Genomic DNA, 26,559 nt, shown 5'->3' with positions numbered 1-26,559 from the left:
CTTTATTCCAAGGACTGTATGTTTTGGAGATGCTCTTTTCCTGGGTTTTGAATCACCAGTTGGGCCCCCCATCTAGAGAACGGAGTGCTGATGTCTATGGCAGAAGACTTTCCAAATCAGATTTTTCTTCTCTAAGTTGCCATCTTAAGTGGAGAGACTTCACCGCTTTGTGGAAAGGGAGTATTTCCCCAGTGCACCAAGTCTTCTGAAGACAGAGGGGTGGCGAGCTCAGTGGGTCTCAAGCAGGATGGTATAATGTGGCAGAACACAGGTCACTGCACCTCCCTTGTTTCAGTCTTGACAATACCATCAAAGTGAGTGCATTTGGCAGGACTTTTTAGGCAAACAGACAAATAGAATCCAGCTCAAACAGGATTGGGCAAAGACAAGGGGCCGTAATTGTCCACAGGCCTGGCCAGCCCAGGCGTCAGCCTGCTTTTCTGTCTCTACCATGATGCTAGTTTCATTTCTAGGATGCCTCCTACTTGGGGGATCTCTCCAAGTCATAGCAAAGGTCTGCTAACAGCTCCAGGCTCACATCCTACCAGCCCAGCACCCCTACCAGAAAAAGAGCATAAATTTAGCAAACCCTTAGAGGTTGATGTTCTTATGTAACTGGATTTGGTGATGTGTCCACCTCTGAACTAATTTCTGTGACTGGATGTGGGACAGGGGACCTGTTCCTGGAAACGGGGTATGGGTCAGGTCTGAGATTGGCAAATAGGCAGGATCTTAAATTGAGGGCACAGCCAGAAGGAGGGGAACACTTGCTTGGCAGTGGGCAGAGACATCTGTCCATTACATTAGCACTGAAAAATGGAGGATGAACATGGGTCCAGGTGGGAAGAGAAGCAGGGATCAAGATTAAGTTCTCCCTACTGCTATCCGTTTGGGGTATCCCTGGGCCGGTGCTTCGTAAGTCTTTGTGAAATATATTAGATGCAAGAATGATTGTAGGAACAGCTGATGGCAAACTGTGTTGTCTCTAGCAAGGTGCACAGATGTTGACCACCTTCCACCTCACTGGTTTGGAAGTCAGAGGCTTTGACACTTGGGCTCCTTGGAGAGACAAGGTGCCAGAGTCTGGACAGAGTAGGTACAGCTCCCACAGGATCTGCCACAGTCCAACACGGGAACCCCAGACTGATCCATCCTTTGCCTTTGGAATGCTGTGGCCCTGCTGGGCTTGGAGGGGCTCCTGTGTCTCCATGGCTCCCACGGGCCATGCAGAGCCCTGACAAGGAGATGGCAGCATTCGCAGGAGCCTCTCGCCAAGGCTCACTGTTGTTCTGGGCAGATAACTGCCGTCCTGACAAGCCTGCCTTGCCCTGGAGCCTTTCCACAGCCAGGGCCTTGGCTGCTGCAGTGACCTGACTTGCTGTGGACACAAAGCATTTTTCTCAAGTGACCTATGGACAAGCAGGCTTTGGGTCTCCCAGACTCTGCTTTTCACCTGCAGGTTGCTCTTTCCGTAGGTTCTTTTCCATCACTGCACTTCCACCTAAATGATTCTGTAGACCTGGATCCCTAGCTGGAAGAACCCGCTTTCCTGCTTCTGCTCTTCCCAGTCTGTGTTTGGCTAAGGTAATGACGAGATGTGGCTCAGGATGGACGGAGGCTAGGCCCCCAGGTCACCGACAAGTGGGCCCAAACCATAGCTTTGTTTGATGCCAGCTGCTTGTCTTTGAGACAGAAAGACTTAATTTTTTTTCTATTTGTTTTTGGTTTTGGCAAACCTTTTATCGTAGAATAGTTTCGATTTACAGACTGCTAAGATAGGACAAAGAGCTCTCATCTACCCCAAACCCAGTTTCCCCTATTATTAGCACCCTACATCAGTGTGATAACATTTGTTACAGTTAATGAGTCAGTACTGATACATTATTAAAGTCCATACTTTATTCAGACTTTATTAGTTTTTTCCTCAGGTCCTTTTTCTGGTCCAGGATCCCACCCACCACATTGTATTGTATTCATCGTGACACCACATCACATTGTATTTATCATGTCTCCTTAGGCTCCTCTGGGCTGTGACAGTTTCTCAGACTTTCCTTGTTTTTTGATGACCATGGCAGTTGGGAAGAACTGGCCAGGGCTTTTGTAGACTGTTCCTCAGCTGGGATTTGTCTCATGTCTTTCTTTCTCATGATTGTACTTTCATCTCTGAATCCTGATTTCTTTTCTAATTGGCTGATGTTCAGGGAGCATTGCTATGAGCCAGCATATAGCAAATCCAGCTTTTCACCTGGATTATCTCATGTAATCCTCTCAAAACCTAACACCAGGTAGACACCACTGTTAAACCCATTTTACAGATGTGGAAAGTGAAGCATAGTAAGGACCAGTTACTTAGCCAAGGTTGACAGCCGGATGGACATGCAGCTGGGTGCCGAGTTCTCCTAGAACCCCTGCTATGATGGAGAATTGACCTTAACACCCTAAAACTGTTCTCTAGACCTGCAAGGTGTATGAGCTCTAGACTGAATTATGCCAGCTTCTGAGGTTCATACAAGATAGTTTATTCCAGGTGTGGAGCTGTGCTTGGTGGCCTGAGAACCTACAGCCAGGGGAAGGCCATCCTAGGCAAGGAGGCCAAAAGTTTTGTTGGCAAGATGGTGCCCATCCTGTGGACCTGGAATGGTTCCGAGCTGGTGGGTCCCAGCTCCAGGTGGAATGACAAGATGGGCCATTAAAGAGTGAGGGATTCACGTTGGAGCAGAGGTGTGTGGTGGGCTGGAGGTGGCGGTGCAGAAGGACAGGAGGACAGCCTGAAGCCGTTTCGTTCAAAGAGCAGTCAGTACAGGCCAACCCTGTGTGGCCTCCTTGCCCGCCATCTGTACTTGGCATTGTCATGCGGTGGGGCTCTTTGAGCTCCTTTCTCCTCTGTCCGCTGGCTTCCTTGGGGTCCCAACAACAGGAGACAGCACACCGGAAGGAGAAGGGGACACAGTCCTTTGCACTCCTGTCCCAACTCACACCACCATGGCACCGTCTTCTCCCTTCCATGCCCCAGAACCGGCCTCCTGCTGCCCCTGCGGAGGCTCCAGCACCAGTTGGGCACAGCCCCCTCCCCCACCCTCCCAGCTTCTAGGTTCTGATGGTGAACAAGGAACATTTACCAGTTTACTGTTGCCCCGAATCTAGTCATCTGTGGACCACCCTATAGATTTTCTCCAAATCCTATACCACAGGTCAATTATTTGTTAATTTCATTCAATCTAACCATTCTAAATTTCAACATATTTATTTTAAAAGAACATTTTATATCATTACCTTCAGTGGAAAATCTTGCCGTAATTCATTTTAAACAACATATGATAATTAAATGAGCATTTGTCCTCATGACACCTAGAATCCTTCTTCTTCCATGGATGGTGGGTGGCAGGCTTGGGGACACCCCTGGGGTATTCAGTCAAATAGTGTTTATTGTGTGCCTGTGGATGCAGATGCTTTTGTAATTCCTCTGAGGAGGTTTTACAAAGGTGGCCTGGTCCCAGAGCAGCTTTAAATCAGGCTTTCAAACCTCCGTCCCTTAAATCAGGCTTTCAAACCTCCATCCCCCACCTCCTCTCCACCCACGATGACCACACACAGGTTTGGCATCCTTTGAAATGCCCCAGGCAGGTGGCTTCTGTCTCTAATGAGCACGGCTGGTATGAAGAACCAGGAACCCCCAGTGAGAGTAGAGAGCTGAACTTGAATTACTCACATCACACATTAGTTGAAAACCCCCCAGAAGTTAAAAAGGACATTATTTATTGTAATTTATGGAAATATATTAGAGAATTTCCTGATGTAACTGGAAAGGTCTGAATTATATTCAAAGGAGAATATTTAACGACATGTTAGAAGGTGCTATATTGGAAGCTATTTGTTAAAGTGCTCCCAATTTTGACAAACATTTGTAGAAGTGATTTTATTTTTTATCTTGAGGGAACAGAAGTAATACATGGATAAAAACTTTGAGTAATATTCACAAATGACATTGGGAAAAATAATTCAGCATCTGACGTGTTTTGCTTGCATAATAAATCGGCATCACTAGCTTATGTACATAATTACCAGAGCTCATTTTTATTAAACCAATAACTAATGTTAAATCAGGAATTTTTTTTTAAGATTTTAAGTTAAACAAATGGTAAAAGACTCTTCCTTGTGCTGATTCATCTAATAAGAAACTCAGGGTAAATTCATCTAATTTCATAAGATCAAGGCAAATAGAGTAACTGCTCTGTGTATATACACGTCTAAGCCTGTTTATTATATACATATATGCAGAGTGTATCACATTAGGTGCATTCACAACAGTGTGCAACCATCACCACCTCCATCTCCAGAATTTTTCATCATCCCAAACAGAAGTTCGGTCCCATTAAACAGCAACTCCCTTTCCCTCCCTCGTCCAGCCCCTGGAAACCCTCCTGCTCCTTTCTGTGTGGAGCTGACTGCTGCCTACACCTCTTGGAAGAGGGGCCACGCATACAATGCTTTTCTGTCTCACCTGCTCCACTCAGCATGTCTTCAAGGTCCATCCCTGTCGTAGCGTGTTCGTAATTTCATTCCTTCTTAGGGCTAAATGATAGTCCAGTGTGTGTATAGACCATATTTTGCTTATCCCTTCATCTGTGGATGGACATTGGGTTCTTTCTACCATCAGGCCATCGTCACTCAAGCAGCCATGCACTGTGGTGTGCAGGTGTCTGCCTGAGCCCCTGCTTTTGCCTCTTTGGGCTACACACCTAGGAATTGACTTCCTGGATCACATGGTAATGCTGTGTTTAACTGTTTGAGGAATGCTTTTGCCATATTTTCATGCCAAATGAATTACCTGGGAATTGAATCTGCCTATCTGTTGTGAGAGTGTCCCTTACTTATTTCATTAAATAGCAGTGTTCTTTCCTTCCTTCACTGACTCATTTTCATGGAGCGCCTCCTGATTGCCAGCAGGCTTCTAGACAGGGCCCATAGCAGAGAGCAAAATGAGGTCCTTGTTCTCCTGGAACATGCATTCTAATGTGCAAACACGAAGCAGGCAAAGAAGTAGATGAGATCAGAGAGTGAGAAGGCCCTGCGAGGAAAAGCAGACCAGGAAGGGAGCTGGAGAGTGCACAGAGTTCCTGTGACCGCTGTGGGGTGTTTGGGAGGGTCCCTGTGGGGGTGACATTAGAGCAGAAACCAGCAGTCATGCTGGGTGAAGCTGCAGGAAAAGGTGAAGGAGCAGTGAGTGTGGATGCTTGGAAGTGATCCTGCGAGGGTGTCCAAGGAGCATCAGGAAGGTCAGTGTGGTGCCAGCCACATGGGGACAAGATGGGCTGGGTCTCAGAGGGCCTCGTCAACCACGTTGAGAACTTTGGATATCATCTTAAGAATGATGGGAAGCTCTCAACAGGTTTTGGGTTGGGAATGACGAGATCTGGCTCATGTTTTGAGAGGGTCTTTCTGCTTGTGGAGGGGGTTGGGGGATGGCCACAAGAGGACCAAGAGTGGAAACAAGGAGACTGACTGACTATGTGTGCCTGAGTACCAGTGACAGGGCGTTTCTTCCAGGCTTCTAGCGAATTCCTGAAGCGCATGTTGGAAATGGAACTTTGATTTGACACTGAGGTTGCTTTCAAAGAAATTACACTCTTTCCATGTCTGTGTTAGAAGGGTTATTTGGACTGTTCACCTTGCATTTTCAATTGCTTGTCAGGATCATTGCTCAGTGTATTCTCGAGATTATGCACAAATGACCAGATAAAGAGCAAATGGCATCAACGGCTTCTTTATTATCTCAACAGCTGATGTCTGCTCCTTGCCCAAAGACACTGAAGACAGAAGGCTAGGTCAGGATGCTCCTTCCTAAGCTATGACCCAGGAAAAACAGCCTGTGAAATGAATGCTTGCGTTTTTTTTTTAATAATGCTTTCTTTCTGTGAGCTTCTCTTGTGCTGTCTGGAGACACTGAATGTGAACGAGGAATTCATTAAGAAATCTGAAAGACTCACCATGCAGAACTCTACGGCATGGCAACCAAACCCAACTTTTAGGTTTAACATGAAGATTACCTTGGGTTGTAATACAAAAGAAAAAACTTAGGCTTTTAAATACTTTGTTTATTTAGCAAGGTTTTATAAACTTAGGCTCCAGATGTTCCTTACTACAATTTATTGCTGAAGGAGGGGAAGGAAAAAAAGGAGGAAAAAGATTAATTGGTTCATTTTGAGTATATGTTTCTTTTGACAAGTGAAGAGTTATTGCCAAATTTGATATAAAATAAGTTGTTATGACCTGACATTTATCATTTAGATTTATTTGAGTAACTTACTTCTCCAAATTCAATAATGCTAGGAAGCAGAATTAAGCTAGGTGACTCCATGAAGTGCCCTTTAACCCCACTGGGGGATGTTGACCACAGACTCCACACTTGGAGGTCAGTGATGATGACCTTGTGCATTTTCTTGCCTTCTTTACATTGAGGAAGCTATATAACCACAGGGATATTATTATTATTTTTTTACATATTAAATCCCATTCTGTTTCATATGGAAAACCCAAAAAGATATTTTAAAAACCCAAACAAGATAAAGAGACAGCAAAGGGCCAGAAAGTCTTGAAAGATAGAAAGCAAATAGAATCAGACTTTCAGAGAAATGAGACTAGAGCCAGCACAGAGGGAGGGAGCTGAGAAGGTAAGAAATGAGCTGAAGGTCCTGGAGATGTGTGTGTGTGGGGGGGTGTCCTGGGATTGACTGAGGGTCTTAATTAGTTAATAAATTAGGTGGGGTGACCCTTCCCCTTCTCCATGTGTTAAGTGGGAGTGGGCATTCCCTGAGGCCAGGGCAGTTGGTGAGGGCTCAAGGCCAGGGAGCTCCAGGCCTGGGGAGGAACAGGGAGCCCCACACACTGGCAATAAGATCTTCAGTCTGCCCGACAGGAGCCAGGCATCAATGAATGGGATAGACAACAATCCAGGGATTGACAGAAAGATAAGCAGATAATTCACACATCAGCACACACTCAGGGGAATCAACACTAGGCACGTGTGGCTCCAAGGCACCAGGTAGAAAAGCTAAAACTAACGAAATGGGGGTCACACGGCAGAGAAGAACCTAGAATGAACCTGACTAGACTCACGGAGGGGTTCCCAGAGATGCAGCGTCTCTGATTTCACATCTGCGCCAACCAGAGCTGCACAAGTTACCAATGAGGCTCTGAAATAGGAACCTCGGCTGTGGGCAGCAGAGCCTGAGGGATTCCAGCACGCAGCAGAGGTGTGGGACCAGGAGAGGAGGGGCGGGGGTCCGCAAGTGTGGCCTCCAGCCAGAGAATTTGCAGCCCAGACCAGGGCGCAAGTCGAGGACAAGATGGAAATAGACAAGAAATCCGTGGAAATCCCTGAGGTGAGAGCCCTGCCGGGACGACCCCCCACCCCCACCCCACGTGCGCTGGACCTTCAGAAAACCAAGGAGGTGCAGAATGCCTGAAAGCTTGGACACAAAAATGATGTTTCCTGCTAAGGAGCAGAATTCAGACTGGCCTTCATCCTCTCACTTCCAGAGTGCTGTGTGGAGAGACCTGAGGAGCAGCCTCCCAGCTCCCAGTGAAGCGGACCACATGTGGAATCTTCAGCACGGGGGGAGTAGCATGGGGTGCGGGTGGAACGAAGGCATTTCAGATATGCAAGGTGAAGGTTTGCCCTCCAGAGATACTCTGAGGATCGCTTGGGTATGTCCTCGAGCAACACATAGAATAAATCCAAAATGAGCCCATGTTTGCAACACAGTTCAGATAATGATAGAAACATGTCAAGTGGGAAAGTGAAATGTCTTCATTGTCCCCTTTTTCTAGGACACAGTCACTAGAAAGGGTATATTCTTCTAGATACTTCCTGCGTATGCGCCAACAGTTCACTCATAGGTGTTATGTTCATGAACATGTAGCTTTACAAAAAGGCTGCGTTCCACATAATGTTGGCAAAATTGTTTCCGTAACTTGACATTTTGCTGTGGAAACCTGCCCTGCTGCTTTACCTACGAAGTTCCCTTGTTCTTTGTAAAGATTGCTTGGCTTCTGTGCACTGGAGGGCCCTAATTTATTTGAACAGTCCCCTTAGCAAGTGTTTAGATTGCTTTTATATTTCACTATGAAAGGAATATTGCCACGGATATCCCTTGGACTTTGAGTCCAAGTCAGAGTACTTGCTGGACCACAGGGAGTGGGCAGCTAACTCTGCTGGACCTTGGTGCCTTCCCCCCAGCACCCTTCTCACCATTTGTCCTGTAGGTGATGTAGCCCTGCATTTGCCCTTGGGGCAGGGATGCGGGAGGGGAGGGGTGCTGCTGCTGGAGCTGACCAGGGCTGAGACGTTTCTCCTGCAGGTGGCGCCGCCGTCTGGCGCTCTTGCCACTCCTGTCCGTGGGGAAGCATCCTAATTATAAAACAAAAAGAAATTAAACAGCTCGCAGAAGCGGACTGTGGCGTTTTTAATGTTTATGCCGAGACAGCCCAGATCTACGTTGCCTTACCTTCCGGGCTGTAAAACTCAGATAACTTTGTGATCCACTATTCTTCAGAAGAAAAAAGAAAAGATTATATTTGACCATCTTTTTTGAAATCTTTAGAATTTCATCCTTTGAAAATAAGTCTTTGAGAATTTCCAACAATGTGCATCCAGTCAGTGTATTTCAGGAGAGAAGAAATAATTTAGGTTTCAACTTTTAGTTTAGTTTTTTTTTTTTTTTTCATCTCTTCCTTCAAAAAAAAAGGGGAAAAGGGGGGTGGGAAACGCTCTTAATCCAAAGAGAACAAATGGAGAACTATATGATAATTTTGCAGAATTAATAAGCATTTCAGATGGCACTGGCCCCTATGGTCCTGTGCACACTGGTGCTTAATCTCCAGGGCTACAGCCCAGCGATGATGGGAGTGTGGGGTATTCAGTCTGTTGGGGAAGGGAGGGAGGGTCACTCCTGGGCTTCTGGCTGGGTCTCCTCCAGTGTGCGCGGTGACAGATCCCAGTTGGTCATGAATCAGAGTGCCTCTCTCCCCAGGCAGAAACTGGGGTGGGGTTGGGGAGTAAAGTGGTTAAGTTTGCACAGTCAGGCTCCTGAGTTGGGGACGGCTCCAACATGCTTGGTGGGAGCAGCCAGCCCAAAGCAAAGGCGATCAGCGCAAGGCACAGACAAGGACAGCAGACCCGCTGTGGCCCACGTTGCCCTCCCTTCCAGCTCAAAGCAAAGCACCGGGCCCTGGAGCAGGTTCCGTCTTCAGAGCACTGGTAAGCTGGGCCTTGCTCTGGAAGGGGAGCGAACACCGGCAGGGAGGGATCAGCAGATGACGCTCTGCCTTCAGAGATTTTTCTTTCATGCATCCTTTTAGAGGTGAAGTGCACTCACACGTTCCGCTCAGCACAGAAGGTTCGGGGATGCAGCAACGTTGATGGTCACTCCGGTAATGAAACCCAGCCGGAGAGCAAGCCCCTGTCCGGTTGCCATCCTCTGGGGGTCTCTAAGTGGGCTGTCTCAACTTCTTCCTGCTGAGGCTCCCCTGGTCTACAAGTACAGATGTGCTGTTGATTGTTGGTCCAGTGTACATCAGCCGGAGCTTTGCTTTGTCGGCATTGTTAAAAGTTAACTTGTTTCTTTGTGTAAATGCTTATTCTACTGACCAGGGGCGTCTTGGTTGCTACTGTAGCCTTACATAAGCAGAGGAAGCGCTGCCAGTACTTTGAAACGTGGTGCTTGATACGTCTGCTTGATACTAAACCTGTCAGAACATCGGAGGGACTTTAAAGGGTGGGCGTTCCCAGAACTGACAGTGGTTGCGAGGTGCTGAGCAGGCCCCGTGTGTGCGTGTCCGGGCGGGACTGCCTCTCGTTTCAGACCTCCTTTCAGCCCAAGATCACAGACGGCAAAGGTGGACTGGTCTCGGAGTATCACCTAGAATGTGAGGTGCAGGAGGCAGGGTTGGCCCCATCTGAGGACCCTGGGCTGGTGTCCGGGAGTGGACAGCTTGAGGTCATGTCTGAGTTTGGCCGGAGGTCGGGAGTAAAGAAGTGTTTTAGGAGTCCAGACTTCAAGACCAAGGACAGCAAACTCCAGGGTTGCGAGGCAGGAGGTCAGCAAAGCAGGAAGGAAGGGGTGTAGCCAGGTGGTAAGGTCCTGGAGGCAGCCTGGTGACAAGGCCGGAGGAATGAAAGGGTAGGGTGCTGCCACATCACTCCTCGCTGCTCCCGGGCCATGTGGCGTGGGGCATCCCCCCGCGCTTCCCACAGTTTCCTTATTTACTGCTCCAGCATTGGCTGGAGTCTGAGCTCGGGGCTGAGGAGTCAGGCAGCCTTGACAAGGGTTCACAGCCAGGCCCTAGTTGGAACCCAGGTGCCCCGACTCCGGACAGGACTCCCATCCCGGCCGCCAGACCCTGAGGGGCCCAGGCTCCCAGCCTTGGCCGTGGTGCTCTGCCCCTAAGCCTGGCATCCAGGCAGGTTCTCGTATCCTCCTGCTCCGAGTTCCCAGTCCCAGGTAAGGCCTTTCCCGACTTCTGAATCTCCACCTTCAGTCACACCAGATCCTTCCCCTTCTGCCTCCAGAGTGTCCCCTGGCCTCAGCCTCCGCCCCTGCAGTGTCTGGCGGCTCCTGGGGTGATCTGGCTCATGGGAGCTGCTCTCTGCCTGCCCTCCCTGTCCTTCCTCTCCCCTGCCTTCCCCTCTGCTTCTTGCTCTAACCCATTCTCTCCATTGGCCAGAGTTTCCAAAGCACTGACAAGCTAAATGCTCCTCTTCTAAGAAGCAGCAGTGACGTCCTCTTCGCCCCAACTCTACCATGTGGCCTTGCTTCCTTTCCTTCTTGTTCCAGCTCTTGTTGGGGAGGCTGCTGGAGCCCCAACTGGAGGAATCCCAGGCTGGGTCAGAGCTCCCTGGAGCCAGGCCATGGTTGACTGGTAATGCCTGCCAGGGACACAGACATGGCGAGTGGGGGTGGGCCAGTCTATCCTTGTCTCTCTCTGACTACTTGTGGTCACTTGAATGTGCTGTGTGCTGTTGTAAGTATGAGTTTTGCAAATGTTCCTTTCATTTCATGGGATGCTCTTCCCTTACTGGATCGCCTTGCAAACTCTTATTTGCCCTTCAAGACTCTGTTCTGCAAAGTCACTCCTTTGAGACTTCAACTGACCCCACTAAATGTTTTATCCCGGTTGCTGCCATAAGCCTTTGTATATCTATCTCTTGGCTCTCCCTTCCTGTCTTATAACTGTCCCCCACCCCTCCCTGTAGTTTCTGTGAGTCTCAGAGAGCAGAGGAGGTTTTAGAAATTGCATATCCCCAGGACCTGGCACATAATCAATTTTCAAAAATGAGTGTTGAATTTTAGAAATCTACGTCATTTATATCTCCTTTAAAATCAGCACAGGTTGGCACAGTTACACGGAGTTCATACCTCACTGTATAATTGTATCTTTTACCTGGCTCAACTCTCAAAGAAGACTAAGGGGAAAGAACTTAAAATAAAAGGAGAGCAGGAATTTGACTAAGGAGAGGAAGTGAACTTCCAGGTAGGTTCTTCCCTTCCCTTGGCTTCAGCTCATCTGCGATGAGCAAGCGCCTGCTGTGTGCCCACTCTGTGATGGCGGCTTCTGCTCTTCCGTGACACGGTGTCTTGGGCAACGACCGCCGATGCCTTGTCCCGGCCTCAGGGTTCCGGGGGTGTGGTGCTGTGGGAACAGGAGTGGGCTGGACCCCAGGTGACATGGGCATGAGCGCCGGGCACCCCTAAGCAGGTGCAGCTTGCTCATGCACAGAGTGAAGGAGGCGATGCAGGCACTCACTGTTTTCACCCCTTTTGTCACACACTTTCTATGGATTAGCCCATTTAATCCTCAGGGCGGCTCCACCAGGGAGGCCTATGACCATCCCCATTTTATGGACGCAGACTGAGGCTCAGGTTGATGGAACTGCTCTGTCTTCTTTCTGAAATGCAGCATGTAGAATGGTTTTGGCAACCACGTGGAGGTCACTGTCATTCATTCATTCGGCAAGTCGTTACCAGTCATCTTTCTTTCCTTGGGGGTCAGGTGCACAGGTCTCAGAGTCCAAGGGGGACAGGTGCTCAGGAAGTGGCCTCAGCCCTGGGCAGTTACTCCTATCTGTGCTCTCACACCTCCTCACCACCCCCTCTGTGTGTTTGCTCCAGGATTTTCCCCATTCTGCCTTAACACACACTTAATGCTGTGCACATCTGTCCTTATCATAGGGGAGAAAGTTCTTTGAAAACAAGGACTCTATGCTTTTCATCTGTCTCTGTGCCTGGCATGATGCAGAATAGACCACATGTAGTTTCAGAATCAGATGACAAATTTAACTCTATCACTGCAGGTGTGATTTTGAGGGGCATTTGGGGGAATACTATCTTCTTCAGGAAGTAAATCAACATCACATACATTTATTAAGCACCTGCTGTGGGCCGGACCCTGGGGTATACAAGGAGGTGAATATCACATCATCCCCACCCCTCGGAAGGTCACAGCTAGAAAGGAAAGCAAGTGCTTCTTTCTCGTCTGTGTTGAAGGATCTCTGTTTCTGAGGTGTTGGGTGAATATGCATACCAGGCATTCAGGCAAAAGCTTGCACCGATTTTTCACGTAGTAAAACCAAGTACCAATAGCTGGATCCCAGTCAGTAGATTTTGTAGCTGCTAAGGGGAGACTGTCTGGGGGAAGTTGCCGTGGGTGGGTAGGTGATGTGGGAGAGAAGGACAGGGCTCGGATTATGATGGGTGGGGAGGATCCTGGTTGACCAGACCCTGATCTTGCTTCAAGTGCTCAGGAGAATTTGACATGCTGCGGGGCTGCTGGGTGGGGCTGCGTACCGTGCTGACCAAGGTGAAGGTGTGATTTTGAGTCCAGACCACAGGTGAAGCCTGTCTGTGCGACGCTGGTTACGTGACTTAATCTCTTTGTGCCACAACATCCTCATCTGTAAAATGGGGTTGGATCTTGCTCCTACCTTTGGGGCTTAAGGAGATGGTCATGTGCGTGAATCCGTGGCTGGTGCTGGCTCGGTGGCTGCCCCGTATCCGGACAGCTGTCCTTGCTGATATGCTGCGGTGTGGCTGGCACCTGGCAGCCCATCATTCCCACAGCCGGCTGATTCTCACTTACCTGGGGAACTCGGACAAGGTACTGACCGTCCACCCTGCAGCCGTGGTGGAAGTAGATCTCTGTATGCTAACATGGTGCGATTTCTGGAGTGTGTAACTGGATGAGGAAGCAAAGTGCCGTTGAGTGTGTAGGGGTTTCTACTTGTAGCAGAATAGTGGACAGATACAGGTACATGCTTGTACATGTTCACAGTATTTCCGGAAGGATCCACATGGGACTGTCACAAAGGAGCCCACAGGAAGGGAATAGGGGACTGGGATGGGGATTGGAGGGGCGGCTTTAACAACTTTACATTATAACCAAAGAGCTCATCTAAATACAGTTTCCTCGGTCCTGTTTCCAGAATTCTGACCCTACCGTTTTCAAGTGGAATCTGGGAATGTGTTTTTTACAACGTTCCTTCCCTAAGTGGAGTGTATGACCTGCTGGCCTCCGGAGCCCCTGCTTTATGGATAAGGGTTGCCCGATAGTGGTTTGGAATCAGCAGCTGCTCTTGCAGGTAGCAGTTTGCAGTCTTGTGTTTGTAGAAAGGAAACTGAGGCTGCTGCTTTAACAAATCTGACATCATTCCCAAGCCCCCTTTCCCTTCTCTGTCTGCCTCAGAGGCTGAAAAGTGAATGTCCACTTTCTCAGAATCCTAAGCATTTAGAAGTGGCCATATATAAGAAACAAAAGTGTTTTGGGCAATTGCTGCAAAACTTTGGCTTTTGGGAGAGAAAGGACTTATTTAGATACTTCCCTTTCCTTTTCTCTCTGGCCTTGAACATCTACGTGATGTCTGGAGTGGTGGCAGCCATTCTGTACTCATGAAGGAAGGCAAGGGAAATTGCAGAGATCCCAGCCCTGATATCCTTAGACCTGTGGAATGATGTCAGCAGTCACCTTTGTAGCCTTCTTGTCACGCAGGTAAAATTAGTCTCATTTTATTGAAGTTGAGTAGGTTTTCTGCTATTTCCAGCAGATAGGGGCCTAAGATGTGGGCACTGAATTAGGGAAGCAGTAGATTTGGGTCCTCACCCTGGTTATTTTGGATTTGCTGAGTGGCCTCAGGCAAGTTTCTTTCCTCTCAACCTATAAAGTGTGGCAGTGGGGACTTGAAGACACCATACATCCTTCATGACTTAACGCTGTTTGTAAAATAACTCAGGGGTGATGCTGCCCTTCTTCATCTGAGAAGCACCTTCTAGATCCATTAGGTTCACTTGGTGGCAAACAAGAGAAAGCTGCTTTGCCAGGTTAGGCAGGAAGATAGTTTATTTGCAGAATAGCAGGGACTACACTGAATTAATCGGAGCCACCGTTGGAGGCCGGCCCCGGGGAAGGACAGACTCAGCACAGATGTGACGGTCCAGGGCGGGGGTTCAGGACCGACGGCCTGCCGTCTGTGTTGTAAATACACTGGAACAGAGCCACCCCCATTCGTCCATGTGTGGCCAGTAGCGGCCTTCGCGAGGGCAGAGTTCTGACAGGGGCATACCCCGCGAAGCCGGAAACAGTTAATCATTTGACCCTTTACTGACAAAGGTTTGCTACCCCTGACCTAGGGGGTTGAAGCCACCCCTGAGTCTCAATAGGAAATGCAAAGGAGGAAGGAAGATCAGGCCCCACTCCAGTGGCCCCTCTGCGTGTGGGGCCGGGGGGGGTCCTCCCTGGGGCTCCCGCATGGCGCCCCCTCAGTCTCTGCCCCTTCTTACATCTGCTGCTGCTTTGTTGTCACAAGCCGACTGCTACCTGAGGAGACACGGTGTGTCCTTCTGTTCGTTTCCTGCCGCCCGCGTGGCAGTGGCAAGGGGCGCCCGCCTGGCCCCTCCCTGTGCACCCTCAGCCCCTGGAATGGGTCTGGCGTGGAGTAGGTGTCGGTGAACACAGTGATTATTTGCTGAACAAATAACTAAGTTCTAGCTGTTCTTTAGCTACGCTGCCCCGTTTCCCACGACCAGGAGAGAGTCTGTCTGGTCTCATTTGGATCATGTTTGGTTTACAAAGATGAGTACATCAGGAGAGAGCCAAGTCCCCCGAGGAAGCTAAGTTGCGGTTATAAAGGAGGGAGCAGTAGGTGATGGATGCGGAGAGTCTGTAAAACGACAAAGATCGACGATAGAGGAACTCGGTCTTTGGGAATTGCTTGTACACGGCTGCCCTGTGACAATTTCTTCTTGTGTTCTTAGGTAACCCGCCGTGAGGTGGTGTCTTCCTTCCTTCTGAGGGCAGGGAGCCTGGGTACCTACCTAACACTTCTTGGTCTCCCATGGTAGGGAGAACCCTCCGTGCCCAGCACACTGCCTGGCAGAGATGAGGAGCTCAGCCAATAGTTTGGGCTCGGTGCATTTTAATAGTGACAGGATTGTGCATGCATTTATGTGTCAGCCTTTCGAGCTGAGAAGGCAGAGGTCTGGGGAAAACAACAGGTCGGAACCTCATTATAATCCAAGACATGTCTAGCTGGTGTGTGACTCCATCTGCAGTGACTGTTTGGATAAAAATATTCCATACTGGAGGCTCCATTCTGTTTGAATGTACAGATTAATCAATACCATGACTATTTCCAGAAAGCTACTTGCTGAAGTTTTGTAATGGTGTGTGTAGGCTTCACAGCTACAAAAGGTGATCTTCTTGGTGAAAGAAGATGAATAGCTTCAGAGAAAGGTATTTCCCCCTTCCTGCCCCCGGAAAACATGACCAGGTGATGAAGAAAAACGACTCAGGACCTGTTTCTACCTCCTGCGAAATGTTCCACTTCTTGAGCATTTTATTCAGCCAGAGTCAACCTGGCACAGTGCATTAACACCACAAGTTTCTTGTGATGTTTTGTGGCTGATCATACTTTCCTCCCAAGTTCTCTGTAGAACTCAAGCAATAACAAGGAAAACAGGGCATTTCTTTGCTCCTGAAAATGCTCTCACTGTCTGATTTCTTGAACTGGGAAGAATCTTCTTAGTTTACATGATCTCCAGGGAAGGGGTGGGATGGGGCATCTTAAAGCTCATCATTTAGACAGCTGGACTCGGAAAATTGGGTTGAGACTACGGGCCCAGCAATAGGCCAGAAGTCAGGAAACCTGGCTGCTCATCAGCCACAGGGTCTTGGGCACCAGTGTCCTGTCGGTTTTCTGTCAGCGAAGCAAGGGTAGCATGGTTCCTTGTGTGTTGGGGAGCCGCATCCCTGGCCTCTACCTACTGGCCAGTAGCAACCCCCAGTTGTGACTCCAGGCATCTGCTGATGTCCCTGGAGCCGGAGGGCAGCGTTGGCCCTGCCGCTGACCTTGCAGTCGAGAGGGTGTGGTGATAGGCGTAGAGGAGGGAGTTCAAAGTCCGTCATGCCCATGCACTCCATGTCCTGCAGCTCCTACTTATTCCCAGGGCCCCTTCCTCTCCACCTGAGAAGCCATCCTGTGTGTTCCTTCTGAGAGAGGCCACAGACGGAACATGTCCTTACCCAGCTTTGTGATGTCTACATTTTCACTGACGAGTGACGCACAGACAGAAGTGCACACATCAGAAGTTCACAGCGCGGTGAATTTTCACAGGGCGAACAACCCCTGTGAATGTAACTAGCACCCCAGTCAAGCAGCAGATTTGGAACAGGAGCAGCACCCCTCCACACCCCAAATTCACCGCTGTCCTGACTTCAAACATCACAGATTGGTTTTGCCTGCTTTGTTGAACCTCGTAGCATGGACTCATAAAGAGGAATATGTTGTTTTTGCACCTGGCTCCTTTCCCTCTATGGTACTTGTGTCAAGTTCCCTCGTGTTGTTGTGTGTACTTCTAGCTTGTTTGTTCTCATCAGCTAGCATTCCGTCACCTGAAAACGCAGCAACTTATTGATCGATTCCATTGGCCGGGGGCTTTTGGGCAGCCTCCAGCTTGGGGATCATAAGTTGCGCCGTGAACATTTTATCCGTGTCTTTTGGCGAATGTGTGTAATTACTTCTGTTGGGTATGTACCCAAGACTGGAGTTAATGGTGGTATAAAAGCAAATGACTAAACAAACAATCGTCCTACTGTTTAGTGGGGTGAGTGAGGGTGTCTGAGGCAGGATGCTTTGCAGGTGGTGGTTATGGAGAATGTTGTCTCTGAGAAAGCCAAAAGGGCGAGCAGGAGACAACCGTTCGCACACAGGAGTAATGCCAAGCAGAGGAGACAACCTGTGCAAAGGCCCTGAGGCAGGGCTGAGCCCACTGTTTTCCAGGAAGTGAAGGAAATTGACTGAAAGTGTCTGGGAGAAGTATGTACGAGGGCCAGGTCATGCAGGGCTGTGAAGCGGGCGGGAGGGGCTTGGGAAGGGCAGTGGGGGATCATTGCAGGGTTTGAAACAAGGGAGGGAGCATAATGTGGCAAGTGTTACAGGTTCGTTCCTCTTTCTGCAATGTCAAGACTATATCGGAGGGACTGGAGTGGAGGTGAAGGGACCATTTGGAGAATGTCTGAGAGGCTGGCAGTGATGGTGGCCCAGGTGAGGGTGATGGAGAGGAAGTGTGTGAATTTAAGATCTGTTCTAGAAGTACAAATGAAATAGTCATAACAAGCACTATTATTACTATAGCAACGAGTACTTGTTGGTTACCTACCGTGTGCGGGGCAATGTGCTAACCGTCTCATGTGTATTCAGTACCTGATACAAGCCCATGAGGTAGGGACCCACTATCATCCACACCTTACGGCTCAGAAGACAGAGGCTTCTAGAAATTACTGCTGCATCTGTCGTTGATACAAGTGTTACTGAATCTGAGAGAGTCGGCCTGGCCAGCCTGTATCACTGACCCAGTGGGATCTGGACTCATGGGGTCACGAGAGGCCCCGTCCTTTCGCTTACCAGGGCCACGGCGCACGCGCCCACCGTCTCCCAGCTGCTTTCCACCCAGTGGGGCTGGGATTGAAGGTGAAGTTGTTCTCAGGTCATATGCAGTTTTTGTAAATGCAGAAGCAGTGCTCAAATTTGCATTATTACTAGAGAAGATAAACCACCAGTCCCAACAGACTCAGTGCAGTTTTCTTCTGGAGAAACAGGCTCCAGAACAGGAACGGGTGTTTCATCCAGAGACTCTTGTACTTGGAGAATCCCAGAGGGAGCACAACCAGGAGTTCCTTTTTCCTGAAACCAGATGGAACATTGCAGCTTGGGTTTGAGGTCTGCTCTGCCCTCCACGCCCCCCCCGTCCATTATAGTCTCCATTATATTCTGAGGCTTCATTAGTCATGGGCTATTGGCAGTGCCCAGATGCACCGTGCCCTTCCCACCTTCCTAGGGGGTCTGGGAAGTGGAGTGGCCACTCCTCACTCCTGCCTTCTCTGCAGACCTTGCCTTGACCAAAGCCACCCCTGATGTCTCCCCCACCCCGCCTCCAAATTTCCCTGCCTCTCCTCGTCTCCCTTTGTGCTCTGCCCGTGGATAATCTCCAGCATTTATGAAGTGCTTACTCTGTGAAAACACTGTCTAAAGAGCACTGAAAGCGCTGCTTCGTTGGGCCCTCCCTCACAAGACGAGTTGTCATCATGCTCCATTGCCAGATGAGGAGGCTGAGGTCCAGAGAGCTTTCAGGAATTGGCCGAGGCCACCACGCTGGCGAGAGGCGCCCCTGGGACTGAGCCCACATCTGTCCACCCTGCTGCTGCTGCCTGTGAGTTCATCTGCCTTCTCCGTGAGGTCGGGCTCCTTCATTCCTGACCCTTGTTAGCGTGGTGCTGGGCATGTCGTGGGCGCCCGGTATACACTTGCTGACTTAAACTGAGAGCTGGAGAACGTGTGGTTGCCACGGGATGTCTGAGCTGTACTGGAAATGACCCCATGGCATCCCGTGACCATGACCTGATGTGGTGGCTGCACACAGAGCTTGGAAAGTTCTGCTTCTGACAATGACAGCAGTACGCCATGGGTGAGCATTTGTCTTGTGCCAAACACTGCAGAGCGCTGTAGGGTCGTGTCCCCTACTCCTCATCCCGGTCTTCTGCGCGGCCGTCCTGCTCACCATGGCTCAGGAAGCTGCAGTGAAGGGCATCGCCTGGTGGTGGAGGCTGAGGATGGACCACAGATGATCCAGTCATACGTGATCAGTACCTTTCACCTCCCTTGTTCCATCATCAAAAAGGCAAGTGGTACTCTGGCCACTTGGTGTCGCAAGTTCTGTTATCTTTCATTATTCTGTGTTTGAGTCCCAAATAAGGAGGAGGAAAGGAGGAAGTAGGGAAATGTGCTCTGTGGTCTTGGATCTCCAGATGTCCTCCCGGTTAGGGGGCTCACCAGGCTGGCTGGTGAGGAGGCAGGTGCGGTGGTTTGGGGAGGTGGGGTCTACAGGCCAGGATCTGCGGGCATGTCCTTGCATTAGAGTGGGGACATTTCTAGGTCAGGTCCCGCGTGTATCCAGGGACTGGGAGTTTGTAGAGGTGGCATTGTGTGGGTCTCTGTGTGGGAGACACCTGTGTGGTCGTGAGTGTGACTGGAAGTCCCCACTCCGTGGGCCTGGAACACTGGTCTGGACCCAGCTGAGGGTCAAGGGAGTGGCCCCAAAGCTCCACTTTCTCGCTGTCACAGGGGACTGGGAGCTGGAGGCACATGGACCACCAAGAGGTCCCATGTAGGGACGGATTGTGAGAGCTCGCTCCATGCCCCTCTGCAGGCCAGTCACTTCGTAATGAGGAACAGTTCTTGGATGAAGCAGCTGGGAAGGGACAGTGGCCTCTGAGCCCTGCCTTGGAGCCAGCCTTGCGTGGCCTCTGTCTGTTGCCTGTGTCTGTTCTCCGGAGCATCCTGGGTGTGCCGTCACCTGCTGTTCTGGGCCGATGTGAATCTACAAAGCACTGCTGCATCACCCCTGGCTGGAAGGAGCCCCAGACCCGAGGCCAGCCAGGCCCTGGGCTGCATGGGGAGATTTACCCGTTCAATGCTGGCATGGCCTTCTTTGTCCATTGGCCACCCCACCCCCCACCCCGCACCTGCTTCGCTGCCTCACCACTGTGAACTAGAGGCAGTTTGGTCCCAGAATGGACCTTTGACAGCTGTGGACTGCAAGAGGTTGGTGTCAGACTCCACATTGTTCAGTATGAGCCCTGGGTGGATTACTCATCCTCTCTGAGCTCCAAGGCTTGTCTCTGCTGATTCGGGAGGAAGCCAGCATTGCTGAACTGGGGATGAAGAACATGATGACGATGGTGACTCTCATAAGTGACATTTAGTTTAGACTCACTGTGTGCCAGGCACTCTGTTAAGCACCTTTTATATATTTGTATATATATACATATACGTAATCTGAACAGATTTTCAGAATAACCCAGGAATTAGTATCCTAATTTTCTAGATAAAGAATCAGTGCTAAGAGGGATTAAATACCTTGCTTCTGTCACTAAATACTAGAAAGAAGCTATAATGAGTGAAGTGGCGATCCTCCTAAAGGTATGTCCACCAGGAACCTGGGAATGTGACCTTATGTGGGTTTTTGCAGATGTCATCAAGTTAAGGGTCTTGAGATGAGATCATCCTGAATTATCCAGGTGGACCCTGAATCCAGTGATGCCTGTCCTAATGACAGAAGAGAAGGCAGAGAGACACACAGAGGTGAGGGCCATATGCAGGTGGAGTCAGGATGGGAGTGATGCAGCCACCAGCCCGGGGGCCTGGGGCCACCAGAAGCTGGGGGGAGAGCAAGAAGACATTCTCCCTTGGAGTCTGCATCCCTGTTGACACCTTGATTTCAGACTTCCAGCATCCAGAACTGGGAGAGAATACAATTCTATTGTTTCAGACCACCCCGTTTATGGTCCTTTGTTGCGACAGCCTCAGGAGACTAAGACAGAGGCACGGCCAGGACTGAATCTCAGACCGTCTCCTTTTGGGAGGTGACGCACATCTGTCAGACATGTAGCTTATGCTCAGTTATGTCTCAGTCTCAGTGCGTGATTCCCGTGGGCGCGGCCTCTCCTGCTAGTTGTCTAGGGAGACTTCTTCCCTTGGTGTGCTCTCTGATGCTCTGGAAGACTCTGGGAACTCTTCCACAATGAGATAAATCCTATTCGTTGTCCATTGCACACCTGAGGTCACAGCCGTCGGCACATGAGGAGACCCTGTGTGCAGAGGTGGGACATGGGGGGGTTGCCGCCAGGGGACCTGTTTCTATCTCCGCCTCGACCAACCCAGAGACTTAGGTTTGGAGGTTTCATCTGGGTCTTTGGTCAAGCGTGGCCAAGGAAAGTGTTGGAGTCAGCCAGACCTGGCTGCTTCTTCTGGCAAGTTCTGGGATGCTCCTTGGTCTTAGGGAGTGGGCCTTGAGGTTGTATAGGTAAAGCACTGAGCACAGACCCCGGAGGAGGGAAAACAAAAGCGTTTAATAATATAGTATATAGTCACATATTTGTGTGCATATAAAAATATATGGGTATTCATAACATATAAATATATGATATATATAATATATATGAAAAGCAGGAGAGTATTGGAAACATGGATTTAAAAACTTTTTAATCACAAAAGTTACACTGTTAATAATGAAGATTTAAATTTTTGAAATAAGATATACAACTAGGAAAAGGGTACATATAAAACTAGTTAGAAATAAACAGAGTGAATATTTAGTGTATAGTTTTTGCTTATTTTTCTCTTTCCTGTATTTTTACTTAAAATTTGGATCTTATTGAACATAGTTTTGAACCCTTCTTTAACAATGTGCTGTGAATGTTTTCCCCTGTGGTTAAACATTTGTCTTCAAAGTCGTGTTTAATGGCTCATTATGTTCTGTGTGGGAGTTTCCGTGGGGCTCTGATGGACTGACTGATGCCTACCGACGTGGGGAGAGAGAGAAGGCTTTTTGATGGCAGACTGTGCAGAAACTGTCTAGCGGAGATGGTGAGAGGAGGCGGGGTGGGTGAGCTCCCAGCGGCTCCCCCAAGATGCACAGCTGCTGGGGCCTCTCTGTCCTGCCAAAGGGTTGCTCCCGTTCACATCCCCATATTCCCCTGGCATGGTGTCAGACTGCCCTCGGCTCACGGCTTTTCCGGCAAGGTACTGTCAGAAGTACACATTTTGCTCACCTGACTGGGGGGAAGTTATGTCTTATTACTTCATTTGCATTTCCCATGTTGCTCAGAAATGTGAGCATAGTCCTCCCGCTTCCCCTCTGTCACCTGCTGGTGTTCCTATTGGCCTGGGTGCATTTTTCTCATTAATTTTTAGTTCTAATTTTTTTTTTTTTTAGATTTTATTTATTTGAGAGAGAGAGACAGAGATAGTGAGAGAGAGCAAAAGTGGGGAGGAGAGGGGGAAGCAGGCTCCCTGCAGAGCAGGGAGTCCAACATGGGACTCGATCCCAGGACCCCGGGATCATGACCCAAGCCGAAGGCAGATGCCCAATCGACTGAGCAACCCAGGCGCCCAAGTTTTAGTTCTTTATGTAGTCTAGATGCTATTTTTTGTTCACTGCATTGCATTCCAAAGACTTTTTTTTTTTTTTTTTAGACTACAACTTGTCTTTCATGTGGCTTATGGTGTCTTATGTCAAAGATTTTGAAGTTAACCTAGTCCCACTTACCCATCTTTTCTCTTATGGCTTGTGCTTTGGGTGTCTTGTTTATGAAGTGCATATCTGCTCCCGCTCTGTAGAGTCCCCTGTATTATATAGAGCACTGTGTTGGTAGGCCACGGTACCTAGCGACTCTTTGACTCGGGTGAGACCTCTCTCTGGACCCTACTTTCTCCTTTATAAAATGGGGATAATAGTGTTGGCTTCATTGTTTTTCAGATTTAGTGTAATCTCCTTGAAAGAGTGCCCAGTGCCTGAAAATCACCTGGGAAATGTTAGGTGATCATTGTTGTCCTAGAAGTTTTGCTTTTCCTTTTAACATTCATGTATTAAGTCCATGTGGAATTTAGTTCTGGTGCAGGATGGACATCCGTATGGCTGGCTTGCTGTCCCTGCACCAGTAATTGACCAATCCATCTTTTCACCGTGAGGTGGTAATGCTACTTCTGTCACATAGCAGCTTCCCAGATAGTCGTCTCTGTGCTCTCCTGTTCCAAGGTCTACTTTTCTATCCCTAGGACAATAATGTGTCTTAAGTTAGTGTGGCCTTAACTGATGAGGACAAAGAGTTCTGTACCTCCTCTACATTCTTCTCCAAAATTGTCATGGCCAGTTTTCTCATTTATTTATCCATGTGGATTTCAGGAACAGCTTATCAAGCTTCACGAGGACCCTAAGACTAACATGCGACCACAGGACCTTTTCTTCCAGACACAGCACACAGCTCCCATTAGAACATTTTCTGGGCATTTTTGTTTGTGTAGTAAGTTCTTGATTTTGAAGATGTTCAGTTTAGTAAACCTTTTTATGCATCTACCCCAGCAGCTGCGTGTTTCTGGTGTAGACACTGAGGCTGTTCCCTGAGGCCAGTGTGGTTGACCCTTTCAGACAGTTCCTGAAGTTCACCTTCACCAAGGAATTTTAAATCTTCGGCTTCTCAGAGATGATCTCCAGTTTTGGAGCATGTTGGGGACTTCCTTCCAGGCCAGGCCATATGTGGCTTTGCCAATAATACCTGGTTGTCAGTGGGGTTCTTTTTCGGCCTAGTCTCAGGTTGACCACTGGGCCTTTGTCTTGCTCAGCCACATTTCTGACATTTTTCTTCTTCCCATCTTTTCACATCCATCTTTTCTGATGTTATTTCAGCTCCTTTAAGCAGCATATGGGTGGATAAATCCTATCTCAAAATCTGTCTTTTAACTGTAGTATTTTATCCGTTTACATTTACTATGATGACTGATGATTTCAGACCTAGTTCCAACAACAGTATTTTGTACTCTCTATTTATTGCAGTTTTCTTTGACATTTTTTTCCCTTCTTTTCAGTCCCCTAGCACAGACTGAATAACTGATCAAAGTTCCTTTATTCCCTTTACTTTTGCTGCAGGTATGGAAGTCCCCCATTCAAGTGCAGTTCTTTTCATGGCCGACCGTAAGCTTTGACGCGCACACTTGCTTTAGTGAACTCTGGACCTCAGGACTGTGCCTGCTACCCCCCGCCCCTGACAGCGTGAAGACATTGAAACCTTGCAGTTTGACCACTTACTCTATTTTCTAACATGCTGTTTTCAGTATTTTACTTTGGCCTTATCTTCAAACCTCCCTAAATTAGTAATCCTGGTTATTTTTATTACAACAACTAGTTCTCCATATGTTTACTGGTATTTTGATCCCTGCCTCTTGATTCTCTGCCTTTGCTACTCATTTCTTATTGGTCAACAGCTTCTTTTCAAAATTCTTTAATGCTGTGAGTGGTAACATTTTTTTCAATCTTTATTTGTCCGAAAATGTTTTAATTTTGTCTTTACTTTTGAACAATAGTTTATTGTAATGTAGAATTTTAGATTTTTTTTCCTCATAGCTCCATAAAGTTATCGTTCCATTCCCGTGGGCTTTTATTACGGCTGAGGAGAAGTTGTTCTGTGTTCTGATTATTGTTTCTTTGCAGAGAATCACTTGCTCCTTGGCTGCTATTACAGTTTTCTCTTTTTCTTGGGCAATCTTCATTTTACTGTGTTGCATCTGGGAATGGGTACATTTCACCTGTTTTCTGTGTTGAGTTTGTGTACATCATGGTGGGCGTAGACTTGGGTTAGAATTTCTAGCAAGGCTTGCTTTCTTCATTCAGAGCCAAGCTACATTAAGCTCTCTTGCTGTTTCCCTGGCCTACCAGAAGTGAAATTGCTGGAGCAAGGTGTCTGAGGAAGTTCAAGACACATTGTCACATTGTCCTCCAATTAAAATACTACTCCCACCAAGAGTTCATAAACACAATTTCCCAGTTTTCTTGTTAACCTGGACAAGTGGTTTTCAACTGGGGGCAATTTTGCTGCCCAGGAGACATTTTGCAATGTCTGGAGACATTTTTGGTTATCTCAACTGGGGATGGGGTACTACTGGAATCTAGTATGTAGAGGCTGGGATGCTGCTGAGCATCCTTCAAGCACAGGAACCTCTCCCCCCAACAAAGGGTGGCCCAACTCTAACGTCCGTTGTGCAGAGGTCGAGAAGCTCTGCTCTAGATCAAAGCCTCTTGAGGGCAAGGACTCAGATGGACTAATCCAGGTCTGTATGTCCTTTCTGTCTCTCCTACTGCCTGGTACTTAAGAGTGACTCAGTGAGCTTTACAAAATGCCGAACAAACATTAACTTTTGAAATAATTCTTGCCAATATGACAGATGAAAAATAGTATCTTATTTTAGTTTGAATTTATTAGTTACCTGTATTTCTTCTTTTGCGAAGCAACCATTCATTTTGTTTGCTTAGGTCAACATACTAATACCTGTCTATCTACAATTGGGACCATGAAGATTAATTGGATTAATTGAGCAGAGTACTTGCAGATACACTTTAAATAGTACAGAATGTTAGACAAATAAAGACCTTATTATCACTGCATACTGTCCAAGCAGCCCCCACCCTTAGGAGGGGGACTGAGGCTCTGTACTGGGTGCTCGCTGCACATGGAGAAGTGGAGCACTGGAGTCCAGCCAGCACTCTCCTTCAGACAGAGTCACCCCATGTATGTACCTTGGGGGAGGCCCCCACCTCTGTTTACATTGACTACTTGATCTTTTCCCAGATGCTTTCACCTTTCTACTGGTCCTGACAGTACCCTACGACAGGTGCTGGGGGTGCTGTTGTCGGCAGGTGAGGATCTGAGGCCAAGAGCACCAACACCAGCAATTTCAGAGGGTGATGAGTTCTCACACCTAGATGCAGCTTCTGTACTCCTGCCCCTGGCTCTTCCCTAGGGCCCAGCATTAGAGGAGGTATGGATAGGGCCTCATCTTGGTGAGCTTCCTTTTAGTAGCCAGAACTGAGAGCTGATGTGGAACACTGGAAAGGCATTTGTGAAAGGAGATAACTGATTGCTTCCCACAAAGGCACCAACTCCACCAGAGCATAGGCTGACCTTGGGGAAACACTGTGGCTCTCTCTCCATCCTGTGTTTCCATGAAGCACAGCCCAGCAAAGCAAGAGTTAGATTTGTCACCTAAGGCAAGGGAGACAAAAGCAAAAATAAACTGTCGGGACCCATCAAAATAAAAAACTTCTAAACAGCAAAGGAAAACATCAACAAAACAAAAAGACAACCTACTGAATGGGAGGAGATATTTGTAAATGACATATCTCATAAGGGGTTAGTATCCAAAATAAATAAAGACCATATACAACTCAACACCCCAAAACCCAAATAATCCAGTTAAAAATAGAAGACATGAATAGACATTGCTCCCAAAAAGACATATAGATGGCCAATAGACGGGTGAAAAGATGCTCAACATCATTCTTCATTGAGGAAATGCAAATCAAAACCACCATGAGGTATCACCTCACACCTGTCAGAATGGCTAAAATCAAAAACACAAGAAACAAGTGTTGGTGTGGATGTGGAGAAAAAGGAACCCTC

The 26,559-nt window shown here is 48.3% G+C and overlaps 1 long non-coding RNA gene across 1 annotated transcript in view; it reads left to right on the top strand.

The window, feature by feature from the left end:
- Positions 1-24,258, top strand: part of LOC145723677 (uncharacterized) — a 41,781-nt gene extending 17,523 nt beyond the window's left edge. The window contains exon 3 of the long non-coding RNA XR_014148929.1: positions 24,033-24,258. This is a non-coding gene — a long non-coding RNA (uncharacterized LOC145723677). The remainder of the gene's footprint in view (positions 1-24,032) is intronic.
- The last annotated feature ends 2,301 nt before the right edge of the window (positions 24,259-26,559 follow it).

The sequence above is a fragment of the Leptonychotes weddellii genome, chromosome 10, assembly GCF_054177405.1.
Source record: "Leptonychotes weddellii isolate Sample4059 chromosome 10, ASM5417740v2, whole genome shotgun sequence".
NCBI lineage: Eukaryota > Metazoa > Chordata > Mammalia > Carnivora > Phocidae > Leptonychotes > Leptonychotes weddellii.
The sequence above is the reverse complement of the archived record's forward strand: the minus strand, read 5'-3'. Positions and strand labels throughout refer to the sequence as shown.